General features: G+C 40.6%; 1 long non-coding RNA gene and 1 pseudogene across 2 annotated transcripts in view; both read left to right on the top strand.

Moving 5' to 3' along the window:
* LOC142634384 (uncharacterized) overlaps positions 1-14,562 on the top strand; it is a 35,672-nt gene extending 21,110 nt beyond the window's left edge. Inside the window, exon 4 of one of the 2 annotated variants that reach the window (XR_012844132.1) lies at positions 13,789-14,562. This is a non-coding gene — a long non-coding RNA (uncharacterized LOC142634384). The remainder of the gene's footprint in view (positions 1-13,788) is intronic. The other variant, XR_012844133.1, reaches the window with a different exon arrangement.
* LOC142637347 (putative receptor-like protein kinase At5g38990) lies at positions 10,320-11,826 on the top strand (annotated as a pseudogene).
* Positions 14,563-23,778: the final 9,216 nt, after the last annotated feature.

Below are 23,778 nucleotides of genomic sequence, written 5' to 3'. Positions count from 1 at the left end.
CTGACGAAGTTAGACATAGACGAGATGATCTTACATACGAACATGACCAGTTATCGGCGTCATTGGAGGAAGAGTTAATGTCATTAAATGCTGCCAATAAAGCCTCAACCATTACAGGACCAGCTGGACGAACCAACGGGAAGGCATTAACGCCCATTACTCCCCTAAAGACGTTACAAGAAGAATCATTAATACCCCAACGGGTATAATCCCCAAGGGTATATAAAAGCCCTCACAACACCAAAACAAGGTACAAAAAACAACATCACAACCTGAATCATTTTTATTGATATTTCGATTATTATCTTCTTTGGTACTGACTTTATCATCGGAGGCATTGTGGCAGGCACCACACCGCTGTCCATATTTCGTTGTTTATGTCATACGGCAGAGCTGCTTAGTGCTTACCTACCCTTATCTGCTGCTCACAACCAAGGAAAAAAAAAACTCTCCTTACTGCATCATTTCAAGAGCTGGTTGGTATGAAAGGCAGGGTCGTCAGAGTACTTCCAGGAGCCATCGGGACGAATCCTAGCAAACCGACGAGATACTGCTTCATCAGTTTGGCGCCGTCTGTGGGAACGACTTTCTCATACAACAAGAACGTGGTTCCTACCAGCTCCAGATGGAATCTAACCAGGACTCAGCGACCTTGGCGCAGCAAGTCTGAAATCTCGCAGCCACCGTCAAAGAACTTACCAGACAGAATCAAGAGATGAGACAAAGGTTACAGCAAGAAGAGAACCGGTCAAGAGCTGTCCAAGAGGACGAAGGGGATAGCCATGGAAGAAGTGACCGACGGAGAACGGTAACCCCAGAGGAGCAGCATTCTGACATCCTCCAAGAGATGAGGAAGGAGATGGATGAATTAAGAAATGCCATCAAAGAAAATACCGATCGAAGCCTGGATAAAATGGTCAGAGCGACGGACTCCCCTTTTACCATGGTAGTCCTAGAACGACCAGTATCAGCGAAATTTCGACTACCTCAGCTTGAGCCTTTTGACGGGCTCAAAGATCCCCAAGATCACCTTAACACCTTCAAGACGACCTTAGGCCTTCAACAGCCCCCTGATGAGATCATGTGTCGTTCATTCCCCACTACGCTGAAGGGGGCTGGACGAGAGTGGTTCACGAGATTGCCCACTTCGTCCATCGACAACTTTGAGCAGTTAAGTAATGCTTTCCTACGCCATTTTGTCGGGGGACAACGCCCCAAGAGACCAGCAGATCACCTACTTACTATTAAGCAAGGAGAAAGGGAGACCTTGCGGTCGTACGTGAAACGCTTCACTCGAGAGACCCTAGAGGTGGACAACGCGGACAATAAGGTCCAGCTGACAACATTTAAAGCGGGGCTTAAGTCCAGGGAGTTCGTTGTCTCGTTGGCAAAAAATCCACCCCGGACAATGGCGGAGATGCTATTGAAAGCTCAAAAGTACATGAATGCTGAGGACGCACTGGCGGCCATCGTAGACGAGGAAAAGCCAAAGAGGGACGGAAGGAAGGAAGACGAACGCAGGGGACAGAAGAGGGAGCGCCCAAGCCGATGAGGAGGTGACATTGACAGACGAAAAGATGAGAAAGCTCCACGACCGGTAAAATTCACACCCTTAATTATGCCTGTTGACAAAATTTTGACACAGATTTAGGACCAACACCACCTAAAATGGCCGAGGCCCTTGCACTCCTCACCGAGTGTGCGGGACAAAAGCAAATACTACCGATTCCACAAGGATCACGGCCATTACACAAAAGATTGCCGAGATCTGAAAGGACAGATAGAAGAATTGATACGGAAAGGAAAACTTCAGAAGTACGTAAAGAAGGCGGACTCCAGCAGATTCAGGGAAGGCGACACGAGCCAACAAGAGCCCTCGTCCAAGAACGAGAGTCGTCAATCTCAACCACAAGAAGTAATCGGGGAGATAAGCACAATAGCAGGAGGACCCATCATGGGAGGATCATACAAGTCCCTCAAGAAAGCATGCCAGAGACAAGTAAACAGTGTCCACATGGAACCCCTATTGAAACAAAGACAGACGAACCAAGATATATTCTTCAGTGAAGAGGACGTAAGGGGAATCAGGCAGCCCCATAACGACCCTCTGGTGATAGCACTCGCAATTGAAGGGTTCAACACTAAAAGGATCCTCGTCGACAACGGTAGCTCTGCAGACATCATGTACATATCGGCCTTCCAACAGTTGAAACTAGGTCCTGGTAGATTGCGCCCATTTGAGTCTCCCTTCTTCAGCTTTAGCGGTGACAGGGTATACCCCAAGGGCATTGTGACACTAAAAGTCACAATAGGCGCCTACCCGAAGCAGCAGACCCGTCATCTGGACTTCCTGGTTGTGGACTGCCCCTCTTCATACAATGTGATCATTGGGAGACCTACGCTCAACCGGTGGAAGGCAACAACGTCCACCTACTGCCTAAAGATAAAATTCCCAACCGAAGACGGAGTCGATAAGGTAAAAGGAGACCAAGTTTTGGCCAGAGAATGCTACCAGGTCGTGTTGGCTGCAGGAGAAAACCACACATGGACGATCGAGAGAGAAAAAGAAGACAACATGGAAGCCCTGGAAACAGTGGAACTCGTTGAGGGGGAAAACTCAAAGGTGACGAGGATAGGTACAACCATAAGCCCCGAGATGAGGAATGAATTCGTCCGTTTCCTTAAAGGAAATTTGGACGTATTTGCATGGAGTCACGAAGATATGCTAGGTATACCATGCCAGGTAATCCAGCACGAGTTGAAGACAAATCCCGAGAAAAAACCCGTCCAGCAGAAACGACGAGTCTTTGCCCCCGAACGAAACCAAGCAATCACGGAAGAAGTTAATAGATTGTTGCAGGCAGACTTCATCCGAGAAGTCTACTATCCCGAATGGCTGGCCAACGTCGTGCTGGTGAAGAAAGCAAATGGAAAGTGGCGAATGTGTGTGGACTTCACGGACCTGAACAAGGCCTGCCCGAAGGATAGTTTTCCCCTGCCGAGGATAGATCAGTTGGTAGACTCTACGGCTGGACATAAATTACTAACATTCGTGGATGCATTTTCAGGTTACAACCAGATAAAGATGGCTGAAAAAGATCAGGAAAAAACTGCTTTCATCACAAGCCAAGGACTCTACTGCTATAAGGTAATACTCAACATGGCATCACCAAAGACCGTCAAGGAAGTCCAAAAGCTCACAGGAAGGATAGCTGCACTCAATAGGTTCGTCTCTAAAGCGACGGACAAATGTCTCCCATTTTTCAAAACATTGAAGCAAGCCTTCGCCTGGACCGATGAATGTGAGGCAGCCTTTCAAGAGCTCAAGCGTTACCTCGGTAGCCCGCCCATCTTGAGTCCCTCAAAAGCAAGGGAAAGCCTTTATTTATACCTAGCAGTATCAACCACGGCCGTCAGTGCGGCCTTAATTAGAGAGGAAGATAAGAAGCAACTCCTAGTTTACTATGTCAGTCAAGCCTTCCAAGGGGCAGAGGCCAGATATCCCAGGATCGAGAAGATCGTTTTCGCCCTAATAGTGGCTTCACGAAAGCTACGACCATACTTCGAAGCACATCCTATCCTTGTAATGACGGACCAACCTATCCGAAAATCCATGAACAAACCTGAAGCAGCAGGCAGAATGGTCCAATGGGCGATTGAACTCAGCCAGTTCGACATCGAATACCATCCTAGAACAGCGATCAAGGCGCAAGCTCTGGCGAACTTCATAGCAGAATTCACCCTTCCAGAAGATGACGACGACCAAAAAGAGGTGGAACGGTGGACGATCCAGACTGACGGATCGTCAACACAAAAGAGGGGAGGAGTAGGGGTCATTATAAACACCCCCGATGGAGAAAAACTCCAATATGGAGTCCAATTAAAATTCCCAGCAACCAACAACGAGGCTGAGTACGAAGGCATACTGACAGGACTAAGACTTGGCAAAGCCCTCGGGATTAAGAACCTGCTTATTCAGAGTGACTCGAAGCTGGCGATAGGGCAGATCCGAGAAGAATATGAGGCAAAGGAAGAGAGGATGCAGAAGTACCTCAAGCTGATTAAATATTTAGCCTGTGGGTTCGATAAGTTGGATTTTGTTCGAATCCCGAGGAGCCAGAATGCTGCGGCAGACGAGGTCGCCAAAATGGCCTCGTCCGACGAAGAACTAATGAACAGTGAAATTCTAATGGAGATTCAGAAACACCCCAGCATCGAGGAAGTCCCAGTATTCTCCGTCCAGAGCATAGGTGGTTGGATGGAACCGATCATCTCATATCTCCAAGACGGGCATCTCCCTAGTGACTCAGCGGAAGCCAGGAAGATTAAAGCAAGAGCAGCTAGGTTTACAATTTTGAACGGTACCTTATACAAAAGAGGGTTTTCCCTGCCTTATCTGAAGTGCCTCGACGAGGAAGAAGCCAAGTATGTCCTTCACGAAATTCATGAAGGGATTTGTGGAGACCACGCCGGGCCTAGATCCCTGGTAAGCAAAGTTGTTCGCACAGGATACTTCTGGCCGACCATGCAGGCAGACGCCACGGAGCTCGTCAAGAGATGCAACAGATGCCAGAGGTTCGGGAATGTCCAGAGGTTGCCAGCAGAAAAGATGACAACGATTACCTCCCCGTGGCCGTTCGCACAATGGGGGATTGATATCATCGGCCCATTACCCCAAGGAAGAGGACAGGTAAGGTTCTTGCTCGTCGCTATCGATTACTTCACTAAATGGGTCGAAGCAGAAGCAATGGCAACGATCACAGAAGCAAGAATCCGTAGCTTCGTGTGGAGAAATATAGTCTGCAGGTTCAGGATTCCAAGAACAATTATTTCAGATAATGGCCGACAGTTCGACAGCCAGGGATTCAAGGATTTCTGCTCGGGGCTAGGCATCAAGAATAAATTCTCGTCACCTGGACACCCGCAGTCAAACAGACAAACAGAAGTAACTAATCGAACCCTGCTCAGGATTGTCAAAGCCCAGCTAGACGAAGCTAAGGACGCATGGCCGGAGGAATTGCCCAATGTCTTGTGGGCCTACAGAATGACGGTAAGAACCCCAACGGGAGAGACACCTTTCAGGCTCACTTATGGCACCGAAGCTGTAATTCCCGTCGAGGTAGGTATGACTAGCATCTGGCGAGAAGTGTTCTATGAGGAAGACAATGAAGACCAACTTCGAATCAATCTGGATTGCTTAGACGAAGTTAGGGATAAGGCCTCGGACGTGACAAAGAAGTACCAACAGAAGATGAATGAATACTATAACAAGAGGGTAAAGCTCAGAAGACTAGGAATTGGCGACCTCGTCCTACGCAAGGTGACTACTGCAACTAAAAACTCCGCCCACGGGAATCTCGGTCCCACGTGGGAAGGACCTTATAGGGTCGTGCACTACTCCCCACAAGGTAGCTATCACCTGGAGACCCTAGACGGACAAAAACTCCCGCGACCCTGGAATATAGAATATTTGAAGAAGTACCACCAACAGATGTAAATCGAGAATGTATCAATTCGTCAAAATTAATGAAATAATGGTTCAAATGATGTGTTCGTACAGGTACCAAGTCCCGGAGACCAAAAAAAAAAAAATGCCTAAGTAATAAGATTCCGCCTAGACGGATGTACGTTACTGACGAAGGCAAAAAAGTTAAAAATTTCGTCTAAGTAATAAGATTTCGCATAGACGGATGTACATTACTGACAGAGACATAAATCAAATTTTTGCCTAAGTAATAAGATTCCGCCTAGACGGATGTACGTTACTGACGAAGGCAAAAAAGTTAAAAATTTCGTCTAAGTAATAAGATTCCGCATAGACGGATGTACATTACTGACGGAGACATAAATCAAATTTTTGCCTAAGTAATAAGATTCCGCCTAGACGGATGTACGTTACTGACGAAGGCAAAAAAGTTAAAAATTTCGTCTAAGTAATAAGATTCCGCATAGACGGATGTACATTACTGACGAAGACATAAATCAAATTTTTGCCTAAGTAATAAGATTCCGCCTAAACGGATGTACGTTACTGACGAAGGCAAAAAAGTTAAAAATTTCATCTAAGTAATAAGATTCCGCATAGACGGATGTACATTACTGACGAAGACATAAATCAAATTTTTGCCTAAGTAATAAGATTCCGCCTAGACGGATGTATGTTACTGACGAAGGCAAAAAAGTTAAAAATTTTGTCTAAGTAATAAAATTCCGCATAGACGGATGTACATTACTGACGAAGACATAAACAAAATTTTTTGCCAAAGTACTAAGACTCCATATAGACGAATGTACGTTACTGGCGAAGCCTTAAGTAATAACATTCCCACCAAATGAACGTACGTTACTGACGGACACAAAAAAAATTTCGACATATAGGAGAACATGTAAAAATAGATACGATATTATAGAAGCCTAAAAACCGAAGGCAATTGTTCGTACAAAAAAAAGGAAAGAAGCCCATAAAACTCTGGGCTAAAAATACACATAGAAACTTTTAAAATGTTCTGGAAATTACGCCTTAAAACATATGGGCACAAAAAAAAAAGAAAAAAAAAAGAGAGATGATTTTGGCTGGTCAAGAACAGGTTCAAATATCCGGGTCAACATCGTCCTCAGCTGGGACTTCAGGAGCAGGAGCTTCAACAACTGGAACATCAACAGCAGGAAGATCTCCAGGACTGTCAGCAGTCACGGCTTGTGCAGCCTCGTCAGCCGAGATTTCCCTGTCTACTTCCTCTATGTCCAACGTCTCCAGGTCAATCCCAGAAGGGTGCTTGAGGCAATACCTCCTTAAAAGCTCGAACACCTTGAAGTACCAGCTGAAGAGCACAGAGTTGTACTCCTCCGTCTGCTGGAAACCTTCAATAGCTCTGGAGGCGATGACCTTGATCTTTTCCTTAGCAGCTGCTAGCTCCCCGTCCTTTTCAAGCACAAGCTGCTGCTCTACCTTCAGCTCGTCATTTAACTTCTTGGCTTCCTCCCTGACTTGTTGGACATCCTCCATCGAAGCAATTAGCTCCCTCTTCAACTTTGAATTTTTCATCTCCAAGACCTTGATCCGGGAAAGCGAGGACTCAACCTTAGCATCCTGAGCAAGATACTCAGACGAAAGGCAGTCTCCCCCAGCACCTAAAAAAAAAAAATGCATGTTAGTTTATACACGACAACATTTAGCTCGAAACAAGCCAACGTAAAGAACAGACATGTATGCAGTCACTTAAAATGATCAGGTTACCTGGACGAGTTTCTGGAGATGACGACCCATCAACTCGCTTGTGGGCACACCCGAGAACACCTTTAGGTCTTCTGCGGTCACGACGCCACGGGCCCGGTCCACCGCCAGCTTTTCGTCATCCCAAATGGTCGACGAAGAAGTAGCCTCCTTCCCCCTCTCCGCTGTACGTGGCCTCTTCGAAGCGGGGGTCGGGATCTCCTCTATCGAAGTAGCCGGCGAGGCCGTCCTCGTAGTATCGGCTCCAGAAATCACGGGAGTAGAAGAAGTAATCGGTGTGACGGAGGAAACTTTCCCCTTCACCCGAACCACTTTCTTCCCGATGGCGGACAAAGGTTCGTCCTTCTTGGATCGCATCCTCTCATACATGCCCTTATTGAATTTAGTCGTCATCTCTGCGAAAGAGGGAAGTGTTGTAAAAGAACAGAACAATTAAATACGAATACGGGTTTGACGAACCCAAATACTTACTCTTCTTCCCTTTAATATTAAGACTCCGAAGGACGAAGGGAGATGGATCGGGCCTAAGTTGTAAAAAGCGAGCGTCCTAGGGTCTACCAAGTCGTCCCAGTTCTCGATAGACTGAGAATACACAATGGCTGCCTCGACACGCTCCTTGTACCTGCTTTTTAGTTTTGGTCTCCTTTTGACTGCAAAAAAAAAAAAAAAAAAAAGAGATTAGCAACGATAACATCGGGTTCAACAAGAAAAGGAAAAGAAAGGATACTGACGCACCTAAAGTCGGGGTTCCCCACCGACGAAGCAATCGGGGGATATCTCCCCAATTCTGGTTAGAGGGGGTCTCAAAGTCGTCCCCTGACACAAACACAAATCTGGACTTCCAGTATCTGAAGGACGAAGGTAAGCCCTTGACGATTCTGGTTCTTCTCTCCCAAGGTACTAGCTCATAATACCCATACTCCTTCGACTCTTTTAAACGGTACAAATAAACAAGTTCGTTTACCTTGATCATATCCCCATTAGCAGCCAACCATATCTCCATACAGTTGACTACTATCCTCCACGAATTGGGCATGAGCTGCCCAAGAGCAATGCCCAAATAAGCTAAAAACTCCATTACAAATGGGTGGACGGGAAGCCTTAATCCACAAGTGAAAGCGGCCTCATAGAAGCACACTTCACCTGGGAAAAACTAACAAGCCCTCTCCTCGTCAACAGGCCGACGAACCCGAACTCGCTCCGGGAACTGAAACCTATCCCTAAACCTACCCACGACCTCGGAATCTAGGCCACACGCCTCCACGAGGGCATGGAAAGCCTTAATTTCCCTAAAGGACGACGCGGCAGTGTCCCCCTCCATAAGATCAGCACTAGACGATAACCCCGTCTCTAGATCACTAGACCTAACCTCAGACATCTGCCGTTGTTCTCTCACTAAACCCTCAAACCAATCAACTGACCGGCGAAGCAGGGGAAGCAAATCGCCCAAAACAATGCCTAAGCTATTACCCGCAAAAACGAAACCCTCCAAATTGGGAAAAACGCCTAAGGACCCTCCTAAACGAGCAAAAAGAAAGGAAATCGAAAGGCAAGTTTCTCTAACTTCTAAACTACCGACCATGGACACCCAGATAAAACACAGGTAAATAGGAAAGTACTGAAAAAAAAAAAAAAAAAAAAAACAAACAAGCAAACAAACAAAGAAGCAGAAAACAAAGAGAAAATCAAACGTTTGCGAAAAAAAAAAAAAAAAGGGAAGAAAGAAAAATGGAATGGGAAACATACCTCGAAGAGAAGAAACAAGAAATCCAACACGCACCAGCTCAGAGGAAAATGGAGAAATAGGTGAGAGAGAAAAAGCTAGGAAGGACAAACTGAGAAGTAAAAAAAATGTAAGATAAAGTAAGGGAGAAGAAGTTTAAAAACCAAATGAAGGTGAAACCGAAAATCGGCGGGAAACCCAAGGGACATAATCCTCCGCTAACCACATCATGCCACGTGGCCACGACCCACGTAACGCTGCCACCACGCATTCAATGCGGCACGAAATCCCAAGAGCAAAAAAAAAAAACTGTTCGGTTTCCACGATCGTCACTGACGACCATGAAACCCGGGGGGCATCTGATGGGACTGACGAAGTTAGACATAGACGAGGTGATCTTACAGACGAACATGAACAGTTATCGGCATCATCGGAGGAAGAGTTAATGTCATTAAATGCTGCCAATAAAGCCTCAACCGTTACAGGACTAGCTGGACGAACCAACGGGAAGGCATTAACGCCCATTACTCCCCTAAAGACGTTACAAGGAGAATCATTAATACCCCAACGGGTATAATCCCCAAGGGTATATAAAAGCCCTCACAACACCAAAACAAGGTACAAAAGACAGCATCACAAACTGAATCATTGTTCTTGATATTTCGATTATTATCTTCTTCGGTACTGACTTTATCATCGGAGGCGTTGTGGCAGGCACCACACCGGTGACCACTTGAGTAAGTTCTTGCTCCCGCAGGGTCGTCAGAGTACTTCCAGGAGCCATCTGGACGAATCCCAGCAAACCGACGAGATACTGTTTCATCAGACCCCCCTAGACTTCCCGAAGTATAAAGTAAACACAATGCTGCTGTTTTCTCCAATACCAAGGCGGTGGGGATTTTAGTTGTGGTCCGAGACCACGAGGGAGCAGTCATTGCGGCTTTAAGCAAGCGCTTGTCACTTCCGCTGGGTCCTCTATAAGCTGAAGTAAAAGCCATGGATGAAGCAGTATCCTTTGCCAAAGATATTGGACTACAAGATGTTATCTTTAAAACCGACTCAACCATCATTAATAATGCTCTCACTGGTACAACCATCACGCCGGTTTCCATTGACAATATTGTTACCAGCATTCTCCACAAACTGCAAGACTTCAGAAGCTCTGAACTGCTGCATGTTCGCCGACAGGGAAACAAACCAGCTCATGCTTTGGCATGCCATGCCAAAGGCATTGATAATTTTGTAACATAGATCGAAGAAACTTCATCTTTTATTGACTCTGTAGTGTTTCGGGATGTGCTGTTTTTATCCTCTTATTGAATAAAAATTGCAGTATTTCTCATAAAAAAAAAAAACATAAGATGAGTACAAATTGCCACTCCAGTGTAAATGAACATACAACAAAGACCGCCCATAATTAATTACCCTTATCTGCTCCCAAAAAACACGCACAAAACATAAACAACAACACTTTACTTGTTGAAGTTATTTATAGGGGATCCAAAACTAATCCTACATCATTCTCTCGTCGTCAAGCTCGTGGTTATAGGACCGAAGCATCAATGGAAGGTATATCAGAGTCTATTTCAAAGTTAGTATGGACATCCGGGAAGGGAAGGTCAGACAAAACAAAAAAAATTTCATCAGTTCTTCCGGAGGGATTATGTCATCGATTTTCACTTGGTGAGATCAAGAAAGCTACCAATGACTTCACTGACGATTTACTAATTGGTGAGGGGGGTTTTAGCAAAGTCTATAAGGGGTTTATTGATGACTGTGGCATAAGCGTTGCAATAAAGCGTTTGGATATCAAGTCGTCATCATGGCAAAGTTCTCGCGAGTTAACGAACGAGGCGGTGTTGCTTTGCCAGCTACGCCACCTTAACCTCATCCCTCTCATCGAATATTGTATTGATGAAGGCGAAGGGTGCCTTGTCTACGAATTCATGGTCAATGGAAACCTGGCCCAACACATCTACGGCACTGACCACGATCCCCTTCCGTGGAAACAAAGGCTAGCGATTTGCATCGGAATCGGACGTGGACTACACTCTCTTCACACTGGGCTAAAGCATACTATTATCCACCGTCACGTGAAGACGTCCAACATTCTGTTGGATGAGAAATTGGAGGCCAAGTTGGGAGATTTCGGGTTGTCCAAAATGGGTCCCTAGAGTTTGTCAAAGGCTTTAATTAGGATCGAATCTTTGGTGAAAGGTGCTTACGGATACGTTGATCCCGAGTATATCCAACACGGGGTGCTAACCGATAAATCTGACGTCTACTCTTTCGGTGTAGTACTGTTTGAGCTACTCTGTGGCAGAAATGCATTTAATGGGAGCTTGGAAGTATAAGAACAGAAGCATCTGATTCGTTGGGCCGGCAAATGTAAACAGGAAGAAACCATCAATGAGATAATTGATCCGTATCTTATGGGGAAGATAGCTCCAGAGTGTTTCAAGATTTACGTTGACATTGCGAGTTCTTGCGTGCGAGATGAAGGAAAGGATCGTCCCACAATTGGTGAAGTGGAGGTAGAAATTGAACATGCACTGTAGTTGCAAGAGAGCGCAGATGCTGCAAGGAAGGATGGTGAATATGACTATCCCATTGATGGATTAACCTGTAATGATTCTCCGGGAGAATCTTCGTCGATTGAGATGAACAGATATGGCAAAAGTACTTTCCCGTCTACGGTTGAGAATAAACAATTAAATATTAAATATAATTGGAAAAGAGCCGATTTCAATGTCTCAGAATCCTAAGAGATGATAAATACCTGTGTTGAATCATTGTAATTTGTTTGAGTTCAATGTCTTTAATGTATAATTGGAAAATTTTAGTTGTTTGCTAAATGAATTTATTTCACCCATCCATATTGGGTTTCAATGTTTCATGTAGTTTGAAAATTTTTCTTTGCTGGTTTTCTGAGATTTAAGATTATTATGGATAATGTCTTTTGATGAATTGTCGTCATGGTCATGGGAGTCAAATGACCATTTAAAGAAAAAAGCCAAAGAACTAAACAGGGTGTTGATGATTGACAAACACAATTTATTTATAAAAATTATAGAGGGGAAGACTCTACAATGAGAAACTCCAACAACTGATTTTATAATATAAGACTAGTATTCATATTGAAACATGATAATGGAAGAACCATTTTTCCCGTGGTTTAGAACTTTCATAGACAAGAGTTTCTAGCCTTGTTCTCTCTCTCTCTCTCTCTCACCCCCTTCCATTTGCCAATCCCCCTCCTTAAATAGACATATTCTCTGCCCTTATCCTCCCAACTGTCCTATTCCCAGCCAGATTCTCAGGGATATTTTCTCTCTTCTTTATTGGGTTCTCCTCTTTCTTATCCAGAAACAGGACTTTTGGGAGTGTTTTTACTATTCAGGTTGTCTCATATGTATTTAATGCGGCAGTGGTTAGGTAGAGTTCCCCTCATTAATCTAGAGGTAAAGATCTCTTCCACCCTTATCTGTCTAGAGGGTTTCCCGAGGTTATATTAGGGAATACCGTGGACTATTCGTGTTCATTACCTCAGATAAGTATTCGCTAGATGTAATGTATTGTCAATTTCACGGGGATGATCTGCAAGAATTCCCTTCACTTTCTAAATAGATGGACCAAACCCATTCTACTCCACGGAATCTTCTAAGCTATTGGGCCTTATCCGAAGTAGATGGGTTTGGCCCATTCCACTCCATAAAATCTTCTAGGCATTTAGGCCTCAAGCTTGGGTGAGAAATTTTCCCTCCCCCCATAATAGCCCCCTACAATTTCTAAATCATTAATGCTGAAGCAGAGATCGTGGTTTGAGATAAACGAGGGTAATCATTAACTATCATTTACGGACAGTGGCAGCGTCAGGTAATTAATGCCCAAGCTCTCCACCTCACGATTATAGGCACGCGTTACAAAATGGACAACCAGATTGGAGTTTTGGAAAATGGAAAAAGGGCGGAAAACAAATGGTCACTTTTGCCCTCTCCTACTCCTTGTATTCTCTATATAAGGAGGAACTCAAACCAGCTTTTAGGTTCCTTTCTATTATTATCTTCTTAGAAAAATCCTTCCTTTTCTAGCTATGAGTTCCTCCGGTGATCCTTAGGCGATTTTTGGTGTGTTTCCTACATTTTTATTGTTTGTAAGTCCATCGTTTTCATTCGCTTTTCTCTTTCATATTACTTTTTATTCTTTTTCTCTTTGTCATCACCACCCTAGTAACCTATAGATAATGTGAAAATTTAAACCTATGGTTGATACATCTGAAAGGTTAGCTGAATTTAGAAAGGCATACAACATCCCTGATGATGTTGAGGTGAGATATTGCCCTAAGTTAGAGGTAATACTCTAGAGGGGGAAGGACAGGGTGGTGATTCCATTAGTTACCATCATAGAGGGTGGAGTTAGGATCCCTATGAGTGACCACTCACTAATTTTTTAAGGCATTTTAAAGTTTGCCCCGACCAATGTACGCCCAATGTATTTAGAGTGGTCAATAGTGTAGATGTTCTCAATATTGACCGAGCATGATATTAATTATATATATAGTTTCCAAGATAGTAAAACTTCTGGGTTTTACTTCAAAATACGGCACGGGGAAGTGAGACTCATTTCAAGCCTTCAGGATTCTGACAAAGAGACAGAAGGAGACTATTTAGTCATCTCGGGGAATTGGTACCCCAACGGAATCCATTGTCCTATAATTGCTAGTAGAGTAGGTGGGTAGATTTTATAGGAGTTTTCCATTTACTTGCTCTTTATGTATCCACGTTGCTTATCACATTTTTCTTGCTAATCCTTATTACCTTTGTATTTTCAGAGGACCATGCCTTAAAAAAGAAGAGGCCATTGATCAATTCTACCGACTTGAACAGACTGTTGAGGTCCTCCATCTATCCACATTAAGCCGGGCAGCTTCGAGCAACATATCTTATCCTCGAATATTCCCTCGTATACTAGAGCTTTCAGGCCGCAAGGAGAGCTATTACCAAGAATCACCCACTGCTTCCCTACATCAACAATTGATCTAAAGGGTACATCTTATCTTCATTCAAAAGAGCTCAAAGAGAGGACGGAAGATGGCGTAGCAATTCTCTACCTCCCTTTACCTTAGAAGATATAGGGATCACAGTTACTGCTCCTACTCCAGTTGACCGTCCACAACACGGGAGGAGAAAAAAGACAGGAAAATCTTCCTCCCAAAGTCCTACACCTGTCCATCAAGAATTTGTGGTTTAGATTGCCATCCCTTTGGAAACTTCTACTGAGATGTCATTTTAAAGGGGAAGAGTTACATTTAGCCAAATTTTGGCTACTTCTGTCGCTGCTTGATAACGCCTTAAAATGTATACTTGTTATATATTTGTGTGGGTGTTATTTCCTTATTACTATGCTTAATTTATATAAATTAAGCCATGATTTGCATTAGTCCCTATTATTTATCTTTACATAATTTCTTGAATAAGCTATCATTCATTGTGTGTAATTTTCTATTTTTAGGAAATCATGTGAGAAAGATGAGTTTACAGGAATTTGTGAGAGAATGGAGGTGTAGACACCCTATTTCGTTCCTCAATTATAATGCATATCTTTTGCGCATGCGTGCCCCCAATGATAAACTGATTAAATGATATGTATAACTCTCTAATCTCTCTCTCTTTTGACACATCTTCATTTATTTATTTTTAACTCCTTTATTTATTTATTCATAGTTTTAACTGTCAATTTTTATTTTAAGTGCATTTGAACCAACCATTTTTAATCCATGCATGCTTGTCTTTTTTTTTTTCCCTTTTCCACAAAATCCTCAATTTTTGAAAGTTATATAATAAATAAAAAATCAAGTTTTGTTCCTCAAGCTCCTTCTGTTAATTTAACTTAAAAAAAACAATTGCATTTTATTTCAAATGTATTGGTAAACCTAGCTTTAGTGGTCCAAAAGAAAAGGAAAAAAAAAAATCAGAATGGTGAGAGGGTATACTTTGGGTACACAGGACAGACACCTCCCACATGAAGCAGGTTCGACGTGCCCTCCTCTGGAGGATTTTTGTCCTGGTTGTCATACCACTGTTCGAGCGAGGGCAGGCGTAGATTTTGAAATTTTGAAGAAAAAAAAAACTGAGAAGGGTAGACCATATAAGGCTGGGAAAAGAAAAGAAAAGGGGGAGAAAAAAAAAAGGAGAGGGAACAGGAGCAAAAAAAAAAGAAAGAGAAAAGAGAGGAAAACAAGGAGACCATTTTTCCTTGGTTTTCCACTGGATTCTAGAAAGAGAATAGACCCTTTTTTTTTTTTTGATCTCGAAAACTCATTTTCATCACACCTCTTTGATTCTAATCTTAAAAAAAAAGAGAAAAGCTTTCAAAAAAAAAAACACAAAAAAAAAACAATGAGAGATTGAGATTTCTTTGGAGAAAATCCAATCCTGACGGGGGACAAACCCCACACTGTACACGGATTTTTTAGCACCTCTCCGTCAACTGTCGCCGGTGGAGCGTTGCGTGGTGGGGAGGACCATCCATCAAAGAACACCGTTGTCGTCGCCGTTTGTCTCAAGGGAGTCGCCGTTAAACTTGTCCAAGGGTGCTGGGTATGTTTTCAACCCTCCTATTCTCTATTCTTGTGTGTTTCAGTTGTTTTGTTCTGCTGAGTGTTTCATTTTCAGTCTGAATGTTAGAGTCGAAGCTTGGCTGCCTTGTGAACAAAGAGCAAAAATTGGTTGTAATAAAAGACAGCTAAAAGGGAAGAGTGGGTTTAAATCATGTAAGCATGTGATTTCTTAAAAGATGGACCGTGCATTGATGGCTTGTGATGAGGACATAGGTTTTTATTTTTATTTTTTATTATTTTTTCTTTCACCGTAGCTAATCCCTACAAGTTGCCTAGACCCATGATTTTCCCAATAACTTCCACTATTTCGGTTTCTACGAACAATATAAAAAAAATATATACTTTATGTTTTAATTCAAGGCAAAAGCAATTATTTCATTTCGATTTTCACAAACAATAAAAAAAAACATACATTATTTCTTACTTCAAGTCAAAGCAGTCCTTGATTTCGGTTTCTACAGCAAGAATAAATATACACTTTGTTTTTTTTATCAAGTCTACGTTTTTGGCTTCCACAAACAGAAATAAAAATAAAATTTTTTCTTTTACTTCAAATCAAAACTAAACCACAAGCTAATCAGATTTAGCCCCACTCTTTTCTTTAAAAAATTATAATCCTTCTAGTTCCCTTAAAATGAAATGTTCTCATATTACTCAAATCATATCTTGGAAGAGTTTAAGCTTACACATGTTTTTTTTTTTTATAGTAGTTGTTGTGTCAATTTCTTAAATATGCTTGTTAATTTCTTGGTCATCATTTTGTTTTGTTATCAACTTGCCACTTCTTTTTATTTATCGTTATCTTGTGTTATGATCTAGCTCTACGCCACCATGCCATAAAATCAACTACTTGCTTGATTTAGTGTAATGAATTTGGTTAATAGCTGCCCATTGAACGATTAATTTAACATCAAATAGTCCTTACTTATTTAGCAGAGGCCGGTAGACATATCGGGCGTGCGTGGGTTCCTTATACCTTCCCACGGCGTAATTTGACCCCCGGACTTGTCCTTGGTGGACGTAAACCGTTTTCCTTATCCATTGAGTCAATCAAATAAAAAAGAAAGGGTTTTTATTTCTTATTTTGTTTTCCCTTAAAAAAATAATAAAATAAGTGACGACTCCTCAACCTTTTTCAGACTCATGATTTTTCTAGTAAAAAAAATACTCCCAAAATAAAACCTTTCTTTTTTTTTTTTTAAACCATTCCCGAGAGGCATCATGTGGCCGTGTCCACAAACTGGCGACTCCACTAGGGACTAGTTAAGAGGATCAAACTCGAACATGAGTAGGGGCAATTTGGTTTTTTAATTAATTGTTTGATGGGTGCAACTCTCACGTGCAATCTTTAAATTGAAATGCTGTGATTTGCTTGCATTGTCTTGCTTTATCATATATATTTACATGTTGGCTACTATTGTCTTCTTTAAATATGTCTTAATCTCATGATGGTTGTGCGCATGCATGTGAGAGTAATGGCATGGTGGATTTTCACGCTTGTGTGATTGCATGTGTGACTAGTTTGTATCATTGGCATTATGAATGGTAGCAACTTGGTCGACCCCTTCTGTGTAACCAGATTCAATGTAATTCAATTTTCCTTGTAATTGTCGTCCCCCTTGTAATTCATTGATATCGGATTGTATTAATTATTGGCTAGATCACAGTCTTTGCGTGTACTCATGTTTGCTTTTCGACCAAGCCTGCCATTTGAGATCCAGTGATACATTCTGGTAGTATGTTTATTTCTCCGCTTGTGTGATTTTTTTTCTTTTCTTGCATGCGTTTGTGGGCTCATTCATATCCGCATGGTTCCAAACAACCAAGCTTGGTCGCATTATGTAATTCGATTCTCTGGGCTTTGATGTAACATTTTAATATCTATGTATTACATATTCAGGTTGTAATTAAATTAAGTGGCTGGGTTGAGGCCTTGATTGTATAATTTGTTTGTTTCTCGGCGAGCTGGTTGTTTGGAACCTGGTCATTAGCTCGGGCTATATAGTTGTACCATGGAGATTTGAAAGACGGACCATTGATAAAAAGAAGCACATTTGTTACACAATGTGGAGGTCCTTTTATCGTTTTGTGGAGAGCGCTTTCTCGTGAATGGTCCAAATCACCTTTTGAGAAGACCTATTTAGCCCTCCCTATGACACGGAAATTTACGAGCCCCGTTTCCTAGTTGCGCCTTTTTCTTTTATATATTATTATTTTTATGGTTTGACAGGATGGGGGAATGCACCTATCTCACACACTAAGCACCCTAGAACGATATGCTTGAATGTATGGGGAGTCATAAGGTGCGTTAAACCAGCAGGTAACCTGAAACATAGGAACTTCCTTGGGTTGGCCAAGTAGCATCTCGATCCCGGAAGTGGATACGGACTTGTCGTGTGGACGCCACCCACACCTCCTAGGAGGTGCGCAGAAGGTGTGTAAACACTGTATGCGGGGACACCTTTTACCCAGCTTTAGAGCCTACCTTATCCTTTAAGAATGGACTTAGAACCATGGTTAGGGGACCTGCCGTCACGTGGGTGCATTGTTGTGCAGCAGAAAATGTGAAGCTTCAGAAGTTCATCAACATTCTCTGTTCTTCAGCACAGCTTGTCTTCTCAGAGTTTTACATTAAATGATTTCTCCACGGTTGTTTGGATCACATTTGGTATTCTGCACATGGTTTTACTTTTTTGGAATTTCGCTAAGATGGATGCTCTCAGTTTTGTGGTGTACTCGATAAGTTTTTATCTTGGATGCATTCAGATCATCTTGGGGCTCCCCTGAACAAATGACTTCGATTTAAAAATCAAACGCCAAAGTGGATGCAAGAAATTTAAGCTAAATTTGGATGAACCGTGCTTCACGCCATGGTTAAGAGTTTGCCTTTTCATTTGGAGCTTTACTACTATTAACTTCATTTCGGAATCAATAGAGTTGTTGTCTTTTTGTGCTTAGTTTTTTTTTTTTAATGTAATTCTTTTGACTTCTTTCTGTCATTTGTACATGAATGTCTTTTATCAATAACAATTGTACTTACCTGATGCTTGTAAAAAACAAAAAGCTATGATGTAGTTACAATGTCCCCCTAAATTACAAAACTAATCATTGTCCTCCCTAAACTATTGTTAATAAACACTTTGCCTCATGCTGTTATGATTTCTGTCAAATATAATGGAAAATTCAAATTTCTATTAGATGCATTATTGGAAAAGTTTTGACTTTTTCGTTAGATTTGACAGTAATTCTACTGGCAGGAGGTAATGTGCCTATTACCAAGTGTTAAGGGAGGACATTGTTCACCTTTGAAGTTTAGGGAACATTGCAACTGTACCATAGTTAAGGGGGAAGAGCCCATAATTATTGATATAGTTAAGGGGGAAGAGCCCATATTTCTACACAAGACAAAGCCTAAGAAGTCCGATTAGGTTTAAGCATTAGATGCCTATATATACAGATGTAATGGTTTTACTTAAGTTGTTTTGAAAAATTTCAGAAGCCTTAGTTTGAGTTTTGTGTGCTGCAACCTTAATCTGACTTGTGATGCTGAAGAAATTAGATGTGTGATGCTTTAGGCCATATGCGACGCCGAAGAAATTCTACAGTGATTCTGAACCAATCTAGGAGTGATACCTATAAACCTATTTCTCACTGGTCTCCCTAGCATCTTGTCTGTTTAGTGTTATTCCCTTCTTTAGCATAATATTTCCAAATCAACAATTACCCTTTTTATGCTCACAGCAACAGAATTAAATTCTATAAGAACACATTATTGATATGGGCAGTCGTGTAGAAATATGGAAGAAAAACTAAGAATACTATAATAGACTTAGAATACTGTAATGTTTCTCATATAACTGAAAGGCAAAAGTAACTATTTTTTTTTTCTTGATAAGTTCAAAATTAACTACTCTCTGAGGCAAATTCATCATCTTTAAATATCTACACTAGGGGTTGCTCATGGGTGGGTTGTTATGATGATTTTGAGCGATATTTTCCTACTGATCTGACCTCGTCAGCTCTCCAAAGTCACCAACTGAACTACAGTGCTGGAGGTCTACAAAATAAGCTGTACCAAGCTCAAGTTCCATTGGTATGGTGCATTGGTTTGTGAATTTCAGAGCAACCAAAGAGGCCAAGTAGACCAAGATCAGCAGAGATTGGCATAGATCTAGAATGTGATGACAGATATTGATGGAGATGGAGATTTGCAATAGGAAAGTGATCTGCAATGTCTGGTGTCTGAGTGTGAGTGGTTACAAGGAAGAGGGGCAAAAACTGTGTGGAAGCAGTAGAAATAAAAAAGAGGGCGTAGAGAGGAGAGAGTAGAGAAAATCAGTTACAAAGACAAAGGGAAGAAGAACAAAAGAGGAGGATGGAGAAGACAAGGGAGAAGAAGAAAAAAATGAATGTCAAAGAAAAGGGAATTAGTAAAAGGAAAATTTAACAAACGCCCTAAGGGCATTAGTTTAGGAGATATTTTTAGAAACTTTTTCTGGAAAAGAAAAAAGCAACTGATTTTTTTGATAGTTTTTTATATTTCTTATAACAGTGGTATTAAAAGTTTCCTAAAGTGGTCTATTAATAAATGCCCTAAAGCACCCGTTAACAGGACCCTAAATAAAAATAGATAACAAAAAGGAAAGAGAAGAATAAAGAATGAATAGGAAACTAGAACAGAAAATAATGAAATGATAGATGTGTGGCAGGGAGGCAAGAGATTAGGAGGCTTGAGCGTTGGGGATGTAAAAATAGAAGAATTTATTATGCATGAACATATTTGTAAGATTTTTTTTCATCTCCCTTAAAATATCTCCATGCATACTAATATAATTCGAAATTAAATTATAATTTGATTGGTTGGTTTGGTTTTAAGTGGTGTATTAGACCTTTACTGAATCAATATCATAGGTTTTTTGTGTTTTTTGTGTTTTTTTTTCCTGAATAAGCATCAAAGTGAACCATGATCACCAAGGAAACAGGCTGAAATCAATCAGTTTGCTCAGTTTGTATGGTGTCTTAAACGCCTGAATGTACTGCATGTGTGCATTCATGCTTGAAATTGGAATTGAATTCAGGCACACATGGAGTCAATAATCAAAAAACCAAATTCAATAACATGAAAACAAGGTGTGGCTTTTTGATAATTTAAGAGAACTTTAAGATTTCCAGTCATATATTCATTCTTCTCTTGGAAAGGACCTGTATTTGTTCAAATCCTATGAAGATTTGTGTGTATTGGTATGAAACTATTTTTATATTTCAGGTGGCAGGTTGCAAGTTTTTATTAGGCATATTTTTTTTTAATTCAAATTTGTGTGGATGAAGATGTTATGAGTTCAGTTTGTATATTTTCTGTTGAATCATTAAGTCTTGTGCAGCCTTTTATGCTGCAATTCATTTCGAAATATTTTGTCAGAGTGAATCTCCAACTTTATCTTGCCCCTGCAATTCATTTCTTTTATATGAATTATTTCATACTGCCGGAATGTCTGAATTTTTCTATTGAACTGTAAAGTTGATGTGTTTTGCAACTATTCTGTTGATTATGAAGCTTTAAGTATGCTGAGTTTCTTATTCTTGCATCGTCCCAGATCTATTTTATTATCTTGATTCAAGTTGTTTACTTGAAAGTTTAAATTCATGGTTGTTGCCTCTTGGCTATCCAGATTTTGGTGCCGTTTGGTGATTTAATTCTCTCTCTCTCTCTCTCTCATTTACAGGAGCATGAAATTAAGGATTTTGGCTACCTACCCAGATGCATTTCCAGATGATTCAACAGGAGACCGGACCTTGAAATTCCTCAGTAACATTAGTCAATCTATTGCCCAAATTGTAGCATGTATCATGTTACCTCTTGGGAAACGCAATGTAGGTGAAGAATCTCTCTCCCCCCCCCCCCCTCTCCCGCTCCCTTTTTGGTTTATGAATACAATGTGATTTATTTTTTACTTAAGTCTTTTAATTATATGCTGCTTAGAAGTAAACCTTATTTCTGCACCAGTGTGATCCATGGAAATAGTAAATGCATATAAAAGTCCATAGGGCATAAATTTAAATTGAAAGAGGGAAAAGGAAAGAGACATAAAAGAAAAGCTTGTAAGCAATGCTTCTTGAGCATTTCTCTTTAAATTAAGTGATTCAAGCTCACCATTTCATGGAGTTTGAGAGCTTGCGGAGGCATGAAGCTTAAAATTACATCATTGAATGATTATTGGGATTGCTTGATTATCTTTCAATGGAAGTACTTTCAAAGATGAATGAACTTATAAAAGAAAGTTACCTTAAGAGATTAATGAAATGGAAACCCAATCTGTCCAACTCTATAATGAAGCTTTTGTTTTTTGGTGAAAGAATCCGTGCTTGAAAACAAAAAATTTTGTTCTCATATTGTTTTGAAGCTAGATTCCATGGCATATTTTCTAGAGAAATGATATGTCCACAACATTTTCACAACATTTTTACAACAAATCCTAAGTGGTAACATTTATATAACATTTTTATAACAAATCCTAAGTGACAGGTTGTTACTGGTTGTTATTGTTGATGCAAAAAAGTAATCTTAGTGTATGTTCAAATTTGAACCAATACCAACTAACTACCTATGACTTGTTGTGAAAATATTGTGGACGTAGCACCTCTTTATTTTCCATAGCTTAAAGTTCTTCAATTGTCTTGAATTCTACTTTGATCAGCCCCCCTAAGATTTTGGCAAGGGCTGCAAGATCAATATTTTTTATTAGGGTAATATCCTCAGTCAAAAGTTATGAAAATCTACATCCATGAACTATCATCAAAGGAAGTTAAATTAATTGATCAGGGGCTTATTGAATGGTAATTAATCCATTTTAGCTTGCAAATGGCTCAGGATTGTGTCCACAGAAACCTAGCTTCCCCACACTGATTTCACTCGTGTGGTATGCCTTCACATTTGCATGCCTGAGAAGAGTTTTCCCCCTATCATGGTACCGAAGAACTTACCTTGAAGGTGACAGGCAATAGTACTCCTACTTTGTAGAAGGCACTGTTGAATAACGGTTTTTGATGCTCCCATCTTAACAATCTTAACCACCATTGTCTCTCAGAGCTTCAGTTATTTTATCATGAAGAGCATATGCATTACTTGTCCCAAGAGCAGCATTCAAGTTCTGACGATTCACCCATATTGATGTAAGAGATGGGAATCCCACTTTCATCTTTATAATTTATCACATCTATCTTCTCCTTAATGCATTTGTTGTGCGCCTTCATTGCAAGCTGCAAAATCAGCCTCAAAAGGCACGAGTTTCTTTGGCTCATCTTCTATTAGCTTCATCCTATAAACTTTGGAAAACGTATACCTCTCTTTATAGTTGCTCAAAGACATTCTAAATACTGGGTATACCGGTATATGCATATGCTGTTAGCTCAATTTGTAGCTCCAATAAAAATATTATGGCTCACATGGGCCAAGACTACTTAAAAAATGGTAAATGTTAACGAATGCCTTAAGGGCGTTAGTTTAGAAACTATTTTTAGAAACATTTTATGAGAAAATAATAAAACAATTAATTTTTCTGTCAGCTTTCTATATTTCTCATAAAAATTGTGTTAAAACTTTTTTAATATAGTTTATTTACAATTGTCCTAAGGACACTTGTTAACATAATCCTTATAAATAAGGCTTTAAAGAAGCATCAAGCAAGTTCTTAATAAGCCTTCCAATCATGGAGGAAAAATATGCACTTCTCTCTTGTAATTTGACATCATGGCAATGATTTGCAAAGCTTAAGAGTCTATTTGGATACTATTTATTGCTGAAAACTAAAACTTAAAACTGAATATACTGTAACAAAATAACTTTTAAATATGTGAATAGTGCCGTGAGTCCTAATTTTAAAGAAAAATTTGTTAAAAAAGTACTTGTAAATTTCATGAACAATACAAAATGTGTGAGCTGGAAAACGCGCAAAATGCGCTTCCCAAACTCACTAAATGTAACACTCCAACTTTTTAATCTCAAAAATTTAAACTATGAGGTTTTCTAATTGAATATATTTAGTCATTGAGTCAATCGCTCAATAATCCAACAGACCAAAATCATCTAGACCCTTTTTCAAGACACAGTATTCTCTCAAAATAATATTTGAATCTCAATAACGTTTAAAAAAAAAAAAGTGTATTTGAAAACTCAATTATAGTTTACTCCAAGGAAAAAATGAT

Source organism: Castanea sativa, chromosome 5 (genome assembly GCF_040712315.1).
Source record: "Castanea sativa cultivar Marrone di Chiusa Pesio chromosome 5, ASM4071231v1".
Taxonomy (NCBI): domain Eukaryota; kingdom Viridiplantae; phylum Streptophyta; class Magnoliopsida; order Fagales; family Fagaceae; genus Castanea; species Castanea sativa.
This window is presented reverse-complemented; position numbering and strand designations above follow the sequence as displayed.